This window comes from Sarcophilus harrisii, chromosome 4, assembly GCF_902635505.1.
Source record: "Sarcophilus harrisii chromosome 4, mSarHar1.11, whole genome shotgun sequence".
In the NCBI taxonomy this organism is placed as follows: domain Eukaryota; kingdom Metazoa; phylum Chordata; class Mammalia; order Dasyuromorphia; family Dasyuridae; genus Sarcophilus; species Sarcophilus harrisii.
This window is the reverse complement of record NC_045429.1, coordinates 68,422,039-68,437,397: the sequence shown is the minus strand read 5'-3', so window position 1 is coordinate 68,437,397 and position 15,359 is coordinate 68,422,039. Positions and strand designations below refer to the sequence as shown.

The window sequence follows — 15,359 nt, the reverse complement described above, 5'->3', positions numbered from 1 at the left end:
ATCTCAATGGACCTCTTTCAGATCTAAACAAACAATCAAAAGATGGCAAGAAAGAAGGACCTGAACAAAGTTTTTTTTAGAAAAATTAGAGAAGACTGGTTTGTGATTACTAAATGGGATTAGAAAGAATAAAGTACTTCCAAAGAATTTCAATGTACTCTCAATTGTAGATGGCATCTTTACAAAAACTAAGCATGTATTGGAGCATAATCATCAAAAAATATTTTTTCCCTCAAAAAAGACACTGAAAACATCATTTATTAATCACAAGGCAATAAAAATTAAATTCAATAATATGCCTGGGATAAAATTAAAAAGTAACTGGAAACTATTAATTTTAAATTATGGGTCAAAGAACAAATTACAAAAACAAAAGAAAACATCATCAAAGAAAGCGACAATTAAAATGAACACATCAAGATTTATAGGATGCAGTTAAAGTAAGTCATAGGAGAATAGTTATATCCCAAAACACTTTTTCAATAAAGGAAAAAATAAAAGAAAAATCATTAAATCTGAAAAATCTGAGTATCAAAAATTTCCCAGTAAGCAACAAATAGAAATTCTGAAAATTAAAATGAGATTAATAAAATTGAAAGCAAAAAGCCCCACCAAACTGATGAATCTATTAGGAAATAGCTAAAGAAGTTGGTATACGAAGTTAGTAGAATATTATGCTATAAGCAATGACAAGATGAACAATTTCAAAGAACAATATGAAGATCTCTTTGATCCATCACAGAATCAAGTGAGCAGATTGATAACAATTTACACAACACCACTACTTAAAAAAAATTTTTTTTAACTTTAAAACTCTAATGCAATGACAAAACTATGAATCTGAAGAACTGAAGATGAATCATACCATCCACTTACTACCAAGAGACATGATAGACTCAAAATTCAGAAGAAAACATGCTTCTATAGCACAGTGCCCAGCACATATTAGACCCTTAATAATTATTTACTGAATTTTATAACTGAGTATAGTCAATGAAGAAATTTGTTTTGCTGCATATGTGTATATTTACTGTAAGGCTTCTGCTTTTGGGAGTTAAAAAAAAAAGTTTCTATGGGAGAAGGACTGTAAGAGGGAAAAATAAATCTTTAAATAAAAAAAATTAAATAGAATGCTATACTATAAAGTAACGCTTGTAATTTGATCATTAACTTGCCAAAACAGAGACTCAATAAAGATCTGTTTACATGGGATCCACACAAAATAATCAACTTTTTGGAACAGGAGTGAGGAATGACAAGACACTCCAAGTGATACATTAATAACCACTAAATATTTAAAAATAAGAATAAGGACTTACAGTGAATTCAGTGGCTAGTTTATGAAAATATCTGAATCATCTGTATAGAATAAGTATAAAAGGGTTGTTTTCTCTAGGTAGTGGGACCCCAATGGAATCACAGATCCACTAAAAGAACACACTATTAAATTAATAAGGATATACTGAGTATTTAATATGCATGTAACACTGGCTAGGAGATATAAGGTAAAAAAAAATAAATAAATAAATAACCACTATATCCCAAAGAGATTATAAAGAAGGGAAAGGGACCTGTATGTGCACGAATGTTTGTGGCAGCCCTTTATGTAGTGGCTAGAAACTGGAAACTGAATGGATGTCCATCAGTTGGAGAATGGCTGAATAAATTGTGGTATATGAAAATTATGGAATATTACTGTTCTGTAAGAAATGACCAACAGGATGATTTCAGAAAGGCCTGGAGAGACTTACACGAACTGATGCTGAGTGAAATGAGCAGGACCAGGAGATCATTATATACTTCAACAACAATATTAGATGATGACCAATTCTCATGGATCAGGCCATCCTCAGCAACAAGATCAACCAAATCATTTCTAATGGAGCAGTAATGAACTGAACTAGCTATACCCAGAAAAAGAACTCTGGGAGATGACTAAAAACCATTACATTGATAATGTTTTGGTCATGTATACTTATTGTGTATCTAAGTTATATTTTAATATATTTAACATCTACTGGTCATCCTGCCATTTAAGGGGAGGGGGTGGGGGGGTAAGAGGTGAAAAATTGGAACAAGAGGTTTGGCAATTGTTAATGCTGTAAAGTTACCCATGTATATATCCTGTAAATAAAAGGCTATTAAATAAAAAATAAAAAAAATTAAAAAAAATAACCACAACCACAATTTACATTTACATATCACGTTATGGTGCAAATATTTTATATATCTATGCACAACTCTGTGATGACAAGTATATATTTATTATTCCCATTTTTGCATATGGAGAAACTGAGCCTGAGGAATTAAGTGACTTGCTTAAGGTCACTCAGCTAAGTGTCTGGAACAGAACTGGAACTTCGAGTCTTCCTGATTTCAAGTCCAATCTGCTCTACACTATGCTACCTTAGCTGCCTTTAAAAAAAAAAAAAAAAGTCAACATGGTCCCTGCCCACAGGAGGATTACACAAACATATACAATGGCAGATCACTTCAAAGACTGACCCTGGAGTCATAAGGAACTGGTTGGGTTTAAATCTTACTTTTTAGTTTTACCACTAATGTGACCCTTGGGCAAGTCACAATCTCTCTGATTCTCAGTTTCTTCAACAGTAAAATGAAAGGGTTCGACTAGAGGGTAGATCTATGCTCCTATGTACCTACTGATCTGGGTTCTAGACAACAAGCTGTTACCCCAGACAGTTTACAATCTCTAGATCTTAGTTTTTTATCTGCAAAATTAGTGGGTTGGACCAGATGACTAAGTTCTTGAAAGGGGAAGGAATGGAATGAAAATAATGGATAAAATCAGTGGGAAAAGAAAAAAAGGAACAAAATGTGAACAGCATTAAAAAATAAACAATCTTGAGTTTAGTAACTGATTGGTTTAGGGGCAAGGGAGCAATCAAAGATGACTTCCAAGTTATTAGTCTAGATGACTTGATAGCACATGAAAAATAAATCTAGAAAAACATTTCTATTTTGCAAATAATGAAATAGTGACTCACTGAAGCCTGGTGACTCAGTGAAATCCAGTGGCCATTTGCTCAACAATATCTTGATTCAAGTTTCAAGAAACAAAGTTTCTCTATAAGAAATTCAACGGAAAGCTACACACAATCCTAAAGAGGGGGGAGGGGTGAAAGTGGAGGTAAGTAGAGGAAGGAGGAAAAAATACCCTTCTATCATATAGTTAATCCTAGACACAATACTTAAAGATAATAAAGTATAGGGATTTCATCCTGGTTGAGAAGCAAAAGGATCAAGGGAGTAAGTAAGGTAAGACAAGAAAATAAAGGACAAGGCACCAGTACCAATTTCCTGAAAGAGAGATTGGGAGCCACCTTTGTCCGTGGGAAAAAAAAGGAGACAAAAAAGAGGAAAAGGAATTGGGAAGGAGAAAATAAATGAGGAGTGTTGGAATCTTTACAAACTGTTAAGCCATTAGAGTTGATAGAGACAATAATTATTTAATTTAACATGGTTCAATATGATTGATTTGATCTTAGGAGGAGATATTTTGGGCCAGAACTTGAAACAAGGCATATATATGGAGGAAGCTCTTAGAGCTGAAAGGAATTTCTCCGGAACACTGACTGGGGTCGGAGAAGAGCACTCTGGGAGGAAGCCCACGAACCATCTCTACGAGATGAGAGATTCATTGCATCACCCACCTTGGTGCTGGCTGGAGGCTGAAGAAAGCAGAGGCAGAAGCCAAGGACAAAGCTGCAAGAGCTCTTGGAACCAAGCAGAGAGATAGGCGTCTGAGCTAACTAGGCTATATTGAAGGACACAATAAAAGATCTGAACTTTTATCAGTTGGCTGCGATTTTGGGTGATTATTTACTTGTAACTGAAACTAAAGCTGCCTCTAGAAAAGCTCCCCGAGAAAACTTTTCTCCCAAAGAGAACTCCTATATTTTAGAAGAAAAAACACCAACAGAGGAGAAAAAGAGAAAGAGAGAGAGAAGTAAAAGGTTTGTAGGTTCAGAGAACTGGGGCTAGAAGGGACTTTGGAGGTCAACTAATGTTATAGAAGATGGAACTGAGGTCCAAAGAGGTTAAGTGATTGTATAAAATCATACAAGATAATAAGTGGAAGTACTGAACTCCCAGTCTTCTGACTATTTCTATCGTTCTTCCCCTCATACCACAAGGAAAAGAAGAATATCGACCAAAGTTGAGTTGTATAACTTAGAAATCAACATTCAAGTATTCATTCAAGAAATTCTCAAGTTTATGGACAGCACCTAAAATATTTTATTATTTTGTTGACCCTAGGTCTCTCTCATGTTTTTTACACAAAGACTAATCATACGTCATGACATCTTGGAAAATTTGAGTAAAGATAATTCTGGTTTTATCTGGTGCTCTGCTAGTTTAAATAACAAGCTATTTAGCATAAAATGAGTAAAAAGAACAAAAAGAAGAGTGATCACAACAAGGAAACTGAAAGTTCTTAGTCCTTCCTAAACCAACTCTTTATAATATGCTCAAGATTTTTTAAGCTAAACTTTCAGAACATCAAATTCTTACACATTACTGTACAAAATATATCTGAATATCAAATATAAGAGATTTGGAGATTATCCATTATTTTGAGCTGTCCACTTATCAATCTAAAAAGTCGATCTCTACCAATCACTGCTCTCCCAAACAAACCCTAGTCCTTTCTAGCCACCTCTACTTTTAACTTTGCCCTTTTTTTTACCTAAACACATCCTCACTTATAAAATCTAATTTTTAAAAAAGTTAATAGTAATTAATATGAAGCACGTAGTATTCACTTTGCCCCCAGTTGGAGCAAAGAGCAGGTGAAGTGATGAAGAGATGAAGGATACCTAGCCAAAGTTATTACCAAATCCCCAGGCCTCTCATAGGAAAAATTACATAGGAAAAACATAGGAGAAAACTACAGACCAGGCAGCAACAATGATAATGAAAATGTACTAATATTTTTCTTCTTTATCCAGTATTTTTCCAGTTTGCTTGCCATTTCATGTATATATAGCATTCCAGCTTCCACGTCCATACTTTTACATGGCCTGCCCCACAATGTACTCCTCCTTCATCTCTTCCTTAGATTCCTTTTTCCCTTCAAAGTTAAAACTCAATTCCTGATTTGCCCTAGCCACTAATGCCCTCCCCAAATTATACTCTGCATTCACCTTGAATTCAATTTGCACTTAAAATTAATTCTCAACATTTACCCAACAGGGACATCAAGCATTCATGTGACTTTATTGGTGGCCTCATTTTCACTTCTGAACTGGCAACCTCATATATTCATGGCTATTAAAAGTAGAGAAAAAAAACAGCACTAAATGCATGTAAGTTGGTGGAGCAGTTGATGTCCTGTGAGGCACTTCACTGGTCTTATTCAACCTATTGTTATAGAGCAAAGAATTCCCTGTGCATTATGCCCCCAAAGTGTAGTGCAAGACTTTTGGGCTCTACAGTGATGCCAAGACTTCTTTTGACTTCGTTTTGTTTTCAGAAGGCAGCCATGGGAGAGGTTTACAAGCAGTGTAGTGTAGCCATCCTGACATGGCCATTTGATACAGTAGATGGCAAGATTCTGGTTGAAAAGTATTTTAGTTTTAAGAAATTTATTTGTTTGGTATTTGTGGTATGGATTTCGTATGTTATGAAAAGAGAATAAAATCTAAAATCAATTTTTTAAATTACAAAGTTAGCACAAAAGGTCACAGAATTCTATCAAGGAAAAAATGTTTTGCGTGTTGCATTTTATGGATTATTTCATGGTTACTCTATTAGGAAAAGTACATATCAGAATTAGCATTTTGTTATAAAGAACTATATGCAGAAAAGTGTATTTTCAACAATCTCTAACGAAAGACTATTATAATCTTTGGTGGTAACAGAAACCTAACTCCCTATTTCCCATAAGTTCTATGTATCAACCAACATATGTGTTTTTGACTTTCTATGTTTGCTAGGAACATCACCTCCACAAAAGGTGAGAAATGACTACTTATATACATACATGTTGTTTTTCCCCAAAGAATAAAAAACCTCTTGAGGGCAGTGATTGACCGACAAAACAAATATTTGTTCATAGTTCGATTTTTGCCTTTGGGCTAATGCTTAAAGAGACCAGTCCCAAATTGTCACACTCTTAAGTCTTATTCTCTAATAATCTTACATATCAGTAACTTATTTTGGTTTTGGAATATTAAAATTTGTGTATAAAAACTGTTTTCCATGTCCAAACTTCACTTGCTAAAAACTATTCAAGTTCAAGATGATTATTACAAGATGTCTAATTTTGTTTAGATTAAATGCTGATATCTATTTTCCCAGTAACAGTAAGAATCTAAACTCACAAATGTCAAGATTTACCCTACAAATATACTAAAAGAAAAAAAAAAAATTCCCAGATGAAAAATTTTCAACTATCACATGTAGTTAAAGCATAAATTGTCAATGACCATAAAATGCTAATACTTAAATAACTACCAACTGGAAAACTTTTCTAAAATAATACAATGTCTACATTATAATGATATTTCTATAAACATAAAAGTTGATTTATACATACTGCATATAGCAATCACGAATGAAGCCAATTATTTTTAGACACAAACATTATCATGAATGTGACTCCCTTATTTGATTAAAGTATAAAAGTTTTTAAGATTTTAAATTTTTATTTGGGGGGGGGGGGTCGTCTACAAGTCCATGATTACAATGAACAAAAATTACATATTCTTCTTGCTTTGAGAACATTTAATTTACCAAAATCTAAATTTTTTAAACCAAAAAAATATGATCTGGGTATTATTTTAGAAATGGTTTCTTCCCTTCAAAAAAATATTTCCTTTAAACAGTATTTCTCCCTAATGTATTTTAAAGGATATAAGATACAAAATGTAGATTATACACAATTTTAAGAAAGATATCTAAAATTTTGTAAAGTGAGACATAGCTAAACTAGAGGCATTGTAAAGGAAACAATTTGGGGCTAATCGGTGGTAGGCAAATTGGTTATAATAGTAGTAGGCACAAAGGGATAACTGGACAACTCTCATGATCCAATGATAACCATCAAGATCTAGTGCAGAGATTCTCAAACTACTTCTATTATGGATCTTCTCTTTGGCAATCTGGTGAAAACTATGAACCTCTCAGTAACATTTTAAAATATATTAACATATATAACATTTTAAAATACATACATACAAAGAAAACAAATACATAAATTAACTTAAGAACCTTGGTATATTAACTATTTTTTTTCCCCCAAATCAATTTAGGCAGCACATTTAAGAACAGTTTTTTTTTTTTTAATTTCAGATATAAAATATAGATATAAAATAAATACAAAAATTAAAAACTTACAAAATATATCATCTGAAATAATTTTAAACAATATAATGAGTAAAACCACTAGTAGGTACATTTTTTAAGTTTTCTCCATACTTTTAATTTTTATTTTTTATCCTCACTTCAACTTTCTAATTGAATTCTCTCTGCATATATGATACCATCTCATTCCTCCCAGATTCTTCCTCCCTAGGTTTTCACTGCTCTCTTAATTCTTCTTCCACTTCTCTAGCGACTCCTTCTTAAACTCCCTTTTTGGAATAATATCCACATCTATCTGTAGCTGTACCCTAGGTTTCTGTCCTTAGTCTTAATCTTTTTTCTCTTATGGCAATCTCATCATGTTTCATGAGTTCTATGTAAGTGATTCCCAAATCTATATATATTCAGCCCTTTCCTGAGCTCCCATCCCAAATGGCCCCTAAATATTTCCAACTAGATATCACAAAAGCATGCCAAACTCAACATATCCAAAATAATTTTATCTTTCTCCCCAAATTTTCTCTCTCTCTCTATAACTTTCCTATTTCTATGTAAAGCACCACCATCTTTCCAATCACTCAGGTTCAAAACCTCGGATTCTCAACTCTTCCCTATCCCTTACCTCACATATCCAATCAACTACCAAGTCTTCAAGATTTTATTCCAAGAAATCTCTCCTATCAGTCCTCTTCACTCTAACAGCATTACTACCACCCTAATTCAAGCCCTCATTACTTCTTGGTTGGATAATTGCAAAGCCAGCTAATTTATTTCTGTCTTCACCTGGTCCCCTCTCTATTCCACCTCAATTCAGCTGCCAAAATAGTATTTCATTTTCCCCCCCAGGACACTAAATGCCTTTTATTTTAGAGTTAAAATTCTGTTCAAAGATAAATAGGAAAACATTTTAAGAATTCCATAGCTTCACTTGGCTATTACACATTTGAAATCTAACAAAAAATACATATCTATAGCAATTAATTCTGAGACATTTCTGTTTAATTTTTTAAAAGCTTAACAGAATTCTTACTACATACACACACACACACACACACACACACACACACACACAACTTCTCTATTATTACCTTCTTGTTCGAAAGTTCCTTATTGCCACTAAGAAAAAAATACAAAGTCTGGCACTTCAAAAGCCCTCACAACTGCCTCCACAACCTAGCTTTTCACGTTTATTACACATAACACTTCCACATATTCTCCATTCCTGACCAATTGATTTATTTGCCGTTTCCCTTGTAGGATATTTACCTACAGTGTTCATACCTTTACTCAAACTGTCCAGTGATACTACCTTATTACTTCGTTTAAAATCTCTAGCTTCCTAAAAGTCACCGCCTATGTAAGCCGCATCCTAATCTCTTCCCCCCAATTATTATTCCCCTCGAAAAACTTCCTTGTTTACTTTTCACATGTGTATGTATGTATGTGTGTGTGTGTATTTAGTTTACTTATAGCAGTAGCAACCTTTTCCTTCAATAGAAGTAAGCTGTTTAAGGGCAAGGGCCACTTAATTTTTGTATTTTTTAACACTAGGGCCTAACAGAATAGCTGGTACATGTGTGTTTAATAAATATTTACTGATGGAATGATATTTTCAATTAAGTAAAAGTGGTCAAATAGCTAGTATTATATTTTTAAGTTGGATATTGCAAGAGATCCCTGCTGCTCTTCCCCTTTCTTAGGTACCAAAATTAAAAGACATAATAATCTCCAACAGTTATGTTCTCCTCCTACTCCCAAACTAAGAGCCACACCTGAATCAGATCAATTTGTATTTACTTCAAGTAATCTGACAGATCAAATAAATATAAACTGTAGCAGAGATGGAATAGAACTGAATTAGGAGCTAGTAAAATAGGGTTCTGGACCCAACTCTTGACACTTTCTTGTCCCTTGGGTAAGTCATTTTAATCTCTCTTGAGTCTTGACTTCCTCATCTGTAATATAAAAAGCTTCAGTAAGATCATCTTTCAGGTTCCTTAAATTTATAATTCTTAAATTTTATAATTCTGTGACTAAGAGTAAATGATTTATAGAAATTATAATGTGCCCAGTGATACATCAGAAGTATCCTAAATCCACTTTTTATCATGTCAGAGTGACTATCACCAAAACAAATATATGATAATTAACTACATGCAGATTTTCTGGACCAAATTTTTCATCCTCATCTAGTTTTCCAGCCATATTTAAACATTTTTCTAGTTGATAAACTCCACCAAAAGTTGCTATTTTAAGGAAGAAATGCAAACCAGTTTTTAACATTAACCTAAGAAAACTGTTATTAGAAGAATTAAGCTAATATGCAAAAAAAGTCATTAAATTCCAAACCCAAACAAACATTTGATAATATATTTTCTTAAGATTGTATGTCATAATGCAAGTTTAATAAGAATTATTTTTAAGGAGAAAAACAAGCAATTTTTTTTTTTTTTTGGCTGAGGCACTTTGGGTTAAGTGACTTGCCCAAGGCTACACAGCTAGGAAGTGTTAAGAGTCTGAAATCACATTTGAACTCAGATCTTCCTGACTTCAGGGCTGGTCCTCTATCCACTGAATCACCTAGCTGTCCCAAGCAATTAATTTTTAAAACTTGTCTCCAACCATAGAAGTAGTACATTTTATCATCATAGTTGTATGTAGGCTATAGTGAAAAGACTGATCAATCAACAGAATTTTTATTTGTGTACCTTCTATAGGACAGGAACTACACTAGTCAAGGGGGATACAAAGATAAAAATGATTAAAATGAAATAATATCTGCCCTTTCCAAGAGATTATAATCTATTATGGAAAATTACATGTACCCAACCCACATGAATAAACATAAAATATGCACAAAATAAATACAAGAAAATGAGGAAAAGAAAGTAAAAAAGGATTCATGTTGGAGTTGGCACCTGACCTTATCTTTGAAGGAAGCTAAGAATTCTAAGAGGCAGAAGTGAAGAGAGTGGCTTGAAGCATAAGATAGTCTGGGTAAACATCCAGAATCAGTGATCCAGTGAAATTAGGCACAACAAAGAGATCAACTTGGGTAAAATTGGCAGAATCAGTAAAAAGAGAAATATTAATTCTGGTAATGTATACAGTCTGGCTAAAGCCAGATTGTGAATGGTTTTAAATGCCAATCAAATCCGTATTTTATCCTAGAGGCTACAATGAGTCACTGAAGCTTTCTGAAAAGGGTGATAAAAAGGTCAAATCCTTGCTTTATGATTATCACCTTACTGGCTATATATGGAGGACAGGGTGCAAAGGCAGAGAAAGCAATAAATAAATACTGCAATAGTTCAGGATACTAGACTTTGAATCAGAAGACTAAGGTTGCAGTCCAGGTACAGATTAATTCACTTAATCTTGGAGCCTGTTTCCTCATCAATAAAATGGGAATAAAATTCACAATTACCTACTCCTTTGAATGGTTATGAAGAAAATATTTTATAAACTATTAAAAGTTCTATTAATGTAGGTTATTATTACTATTGACTATGATTATTATTGGATAGTTAAATTTCAAAAGATGCATGTTTTCTAAAATTAAAAAAACAACCAACCCTCCAAAAGTCTATGACTTTTTAGTTATGTTGAGGATATGGTAGCCTACATTTACACAAAACTGTCAAATTTTTTGAAGTGCCAGAAATAAAAAGTATTAGAGTATCAAAAGAAAATGTCAGTCTTATTTCAGGGACTGTGGTACAGTAAGCAAGAGCACTGGACAGACAATTAGGAGACCAGGGTATGAATCCCACATCTGACATTTGCTAGCTATGTGACAAATCATGCAAGTCACAGTCTCTTTGGGTTTCAGCATTCTCACCTGTAAAATTATGATAAGCATTTGTAACCTTAAAGCACTATATAAATGTGTTGTCAATAGTATTTATTAAAGAAGTGGAAGCACTTCTTGGCAGGAGAAATGCACCAAATTCTTAAATAAGTTTCCCTGCAAGAAGACTCTCCCCTTTTCTAAGCCATTCTTCAGGGTGTCACAGAAATCTCAAAAAACCTTCAGAAATCCTCATCACCTACCCAATAAAATAAAATACTGATTCAGCCTAATTTTCCAGCCTTATTTAAACATATTCTTTTTTATATACTCTATATTCTGGACAAACTGGACTATTTCCCAGTTCCCCAATCTCATCCTGCTCTCTCTCATCTTCATTTCATGTCTAGTTACATCCTTCAAGACCCTGCTCAGCAAGCACTCTGACTCCCTTTTGATGCAGACTAAGGTTTCCAGGCTAATCAGGGTTTCTACTTTAGAAGCAACTTGCACAAACTGCAGTGTAGGTATAAAATCCACTGGAATCTGAAAGAATATCCAAAAGAGCAGGGTGTCTGTGCCCCACTCAGTAATTACATGTGTTTTTCACATGTACATTTCACATTTTCACTCTTTATGTATTATAAAGTGAACTTTCAAAATTTATTCTTCTAAAAGTATCCCAGCTTTCTAGAATTTGGCACTACTAAGTCTTTAATTGTTTGCCTTTTTTTAAAAATATGAAACATAGTTTGTGTATATATTTCACCTAAAAGATTGCTGAAGGTAGATGAAACCATTGGTGCAGACCACCTTCCACTCTCCCCAAAAAAAGTTTCATGGAACTCTAGATAATTTGTACTGGTGGAAAAGTAAAATATTGAATGTAAATAAATGGGCTGAACTTTCTTGTATCTCTATTTCCCAACTGAAAAAATTTCTATTTACCTCAGTAAAGTTAATTTGTGACTCAAATAAAAAAGAGGTACATGAAAGCACAATGAAAAGTATAGTTTCTATGAGAAGTTATTTCTCCTTCTTTACAACATTGTGTATTCTCCATAACATTTTGTACCCTCATTGCAATCATATCCTAACTATGTACTTGTCCTCCCTTACCAGACTATCAGGCTTATAAACTTTTTGAAGATTGAAATATCTTGCTCACATTTGTACTAATAGCCCTCTCTCCTTTCCAGCCTAACATAGTACGTTAAAAAAATAAGAGACTAAATATGTTGACTGTAGTCCCCAAAATATACCATTTAATTCAGTCAAAAGCTTCACCTTCCTTCTTTCTAAAAAAACTAAGTATTAAACTTGACCATTTCAGTTTTCATTAGACTTTCTGCCAATAATGTGATGGAGAAGCAAAGTTTTAGGGGGAAAAAAGCAAAACACTGATGAACAGAGGGGAAAAAAGGCAAAGGACTTAGATCAGCATTTTCCAAAGTAATCTGTATTTTAAAATATTCTTGGGCTCAAATTGTTAACAATATACAAAAACTGACACAGGAGTATAAAATACTCCCTAGGATAATGTGAAAATTAACCTCTTTTAGAAATTTTAAATAACATAATTTTAACACAATTTCACATTTCAGAGAACTATTAATATAACATCAAAATTCTCATGAAAGAGGAGTTTCTTTTTCAGATATAATTTGGACTGCACAGCCAGTGAGATCTCTCCCAACTCTTTCAGCAGGTTCCCCAGGACACAGTTTGGGAAACACTGACTTAACTATCTGATATCAAGTCCTGAAAAATCTACAAATAATGCACACTAGCAATGTGAATAAAATTTATAGAAATTAATTTTCTCATTTATATAGTCATAAACTAATCATACAAAATATAAAATGTATCAGAGTAGAGGTTACTTATATTATTGGTTACATTAAGTTATTAAGAATACAGAATTATTATTACATCTTGGAAAGAGGTAAAGAAAAACATCACTGGTACTCTTGAAAGCCATTAAATCATATAAAAGCATATGCAGGTATTTCTTTAAAAGTATAAAATCATGCAAAATCTCAGAATTTATTTTATTTATTTGGACAGCCTAATTATATCACTTATTTTTGAGGCAGGATACAAGTATATTTAAAATTCCATTAAAATAAACTGTAGTACCAAAGTTAGTACAACACTTTTATTCACTTCTGTCATAGTTCTACACTTATAAATGGAATACTGGTATGTCAATGTGACAGCCTCACATAGAAGTTTATTTTTTAGCTGATATTTATCAAGAAGCATTTACTAAGTACTTCTGTGCTATTCCAGTTTGCCAAAAAAAGAAAAAGAAAACCTCACCTCTCATTTTTTGACTTACATAATTTTTAATGCAAAGCCAGCTTAATTGTTCAGTTTTGCTTGATTACAATAAATAAGATGTGTATATATACACAGTGTATCAGAATAAAAATAAGCAGTTTGAAGCAATTTCTAACATAGCAATAAAAACACATTAAATCTCATTTCCTTTTTAATTAGCTATATATATATATATATTGCCATTTCATTCAAAACGTCTTAACTACAAATCCATTCCAGAAATGTTATGATTGTTTTATTGAGGTGTCCTGATTGTTACCCAAAATCTAAAGATACAATCCTCCCAGAAATATTAAATTGTAGAAGAGTAACATTATCTCACAATCTCCAGACGTAACTATAAGACTTCTCTAAAGTTAAAACAATCAAAGGAAGTCAATCAACAAGCGTTTATTAATCCCTTGTTATGAGCCAAGTATAGTAAAAATAAATTTTGAAAAATCTCGGAGAGGGGAAGGGAAACAGGTCGAGTCAACCAGCATTCACTGGTACTCAATGGCTTAATAAATGTTTTCAGATTGTTGACAGCTAATTGACTGCCTGGCCTACTATGTGGCAGGCAGGCACGGGACTAAAAACTGGATTACAAAGGTGGCAGCAGCAACAACTGCGCCCGTTCTCCAGGACGTTCTTCGGGACCAAAGATTTCTGCTCCATTACCCTACTCTCAATTTCACCTCGGAAGCTTCGGGAGCAATGCGCAGCCTCGCACACAGCCTCCCCGGACCCTGAAGCTGTCCAGGCCCCCCGCGCTCCGTGCCCAGCGACGATGGGAGAGTTGGGAGCTGCAGCCTGATGGTGGGGGGGCCCCGAAGTCGCTTCTCCAGGGGTCACTTCCCCAAGCTCTAGGGACAGCCCGAAGCCCACGGCCAGCAGCTGCCGGGCCTCTCCTGGCGCTGTCAGCCCCAAGGCCGGGGAGACGACCGCCGCTGCGGGGGTTTCCCGAGAAGAGGACCGGGGGCTGCGGCGGCGGCCCCTGGCAGGTGCCTCGCTCCGTTCCGGGCCAGCCCAATAGGGAGAGCGACACTGTCTGGGGTCGGGTCTCCCGGCCCCACCCCGCCTCAGACTCGCGGTCTCGCTGCTAGCCCGCGCCCCCCCTAGCTCGCCCGCGGCTCACCTGAGAGAGTCGCCTCCGGCCCCGGCTGCGCCGGCTCATCCCGCGGGGCCGGGCGGGAGGAGCAGCGACGACGCCCCCACCCGGCCTGTCCGCTGGGCCGGGACGCGCGGCCGGCCCGGCCCGGCCTGGCCCCGGCTGCCTCCTCCGCCCGCCGGCCGGCGGGGAGAGACGCCAAGGAGGGAGAAGCTGGCTTCCCCTCCCGCGACAGCGCAACCTCCGGCGCTTCGGCTCGCCCGGACTCCCTCTGCCTCTGGCCCGGCTCCGCTCCTCCCGCCGGGAGAGTCACTTCGGCGGCGGCAGGGGCGGCGGAGGCAGCGGCAGCAGTTCGGTCGCCATTACAGACCAACAACTGACACGGAGGAGGAGCTGCGGCGGCGGCGGAGGCGGCGGTAGCGGCAGCAGCGGCAGCGGCGGCGGCAGGCGCGAGGCAGGGCGGGAGAAATCCCGGCCCCGGAAACCTCGCGAGGACTACCCCGAGACTCTCTGCGCCAGCCGCAAAGTTCCGCGCCGGCCATAGTGAGTGTGGCCGAAAAGGGAGGACGGGCGCGGCGGGAGCTCCTGGGCGCCATGTTAAGTGTGGCTCAAGTTTGCGCTGGGAGCAAGCGGAATCCAAATTCTGTCAGCGTCCAAAAGTTGCCTCTTCTCCGCTGGTGCATTTCATCCCGAGGGCAGGGAGACAGATCTGTATTGTGCCTGGGAAATCTGGAAACCGCAAAACTAAAATTAGGAAGTCTGGAAACCGCAAAACCAAAACTGACTAGATTTAAAGGTACGAGGCGA

At 36.1% G+C, this 15,359-nt stretch overlaps 1 protein-coding gene across 3 annotated transcripts in view; it reads right to left on the bottom strand.

Moving 5' to 3' along the window:
• Positions 1-14,638, bottom strand: part of CEP350 (centrosomal protein 350) — a 166,676-nt gene extending 152,038 nt beyond the window's left edge. For all 3 annotated transcript variants that reach the window (XM_031936976.1, XM_031936978.1, XM_031936977.1), the window contains exon 1: positions 14,580-14,638. The gene's annotated coding sequence lies outside the window, so the exon portion shown is untranslated. The remainder of the gene's footprint in view (positions 1-14,579) is intronic.
• Between the last annotated feature and the right edge of the window lie 721 nt (positions 14,639-15,359).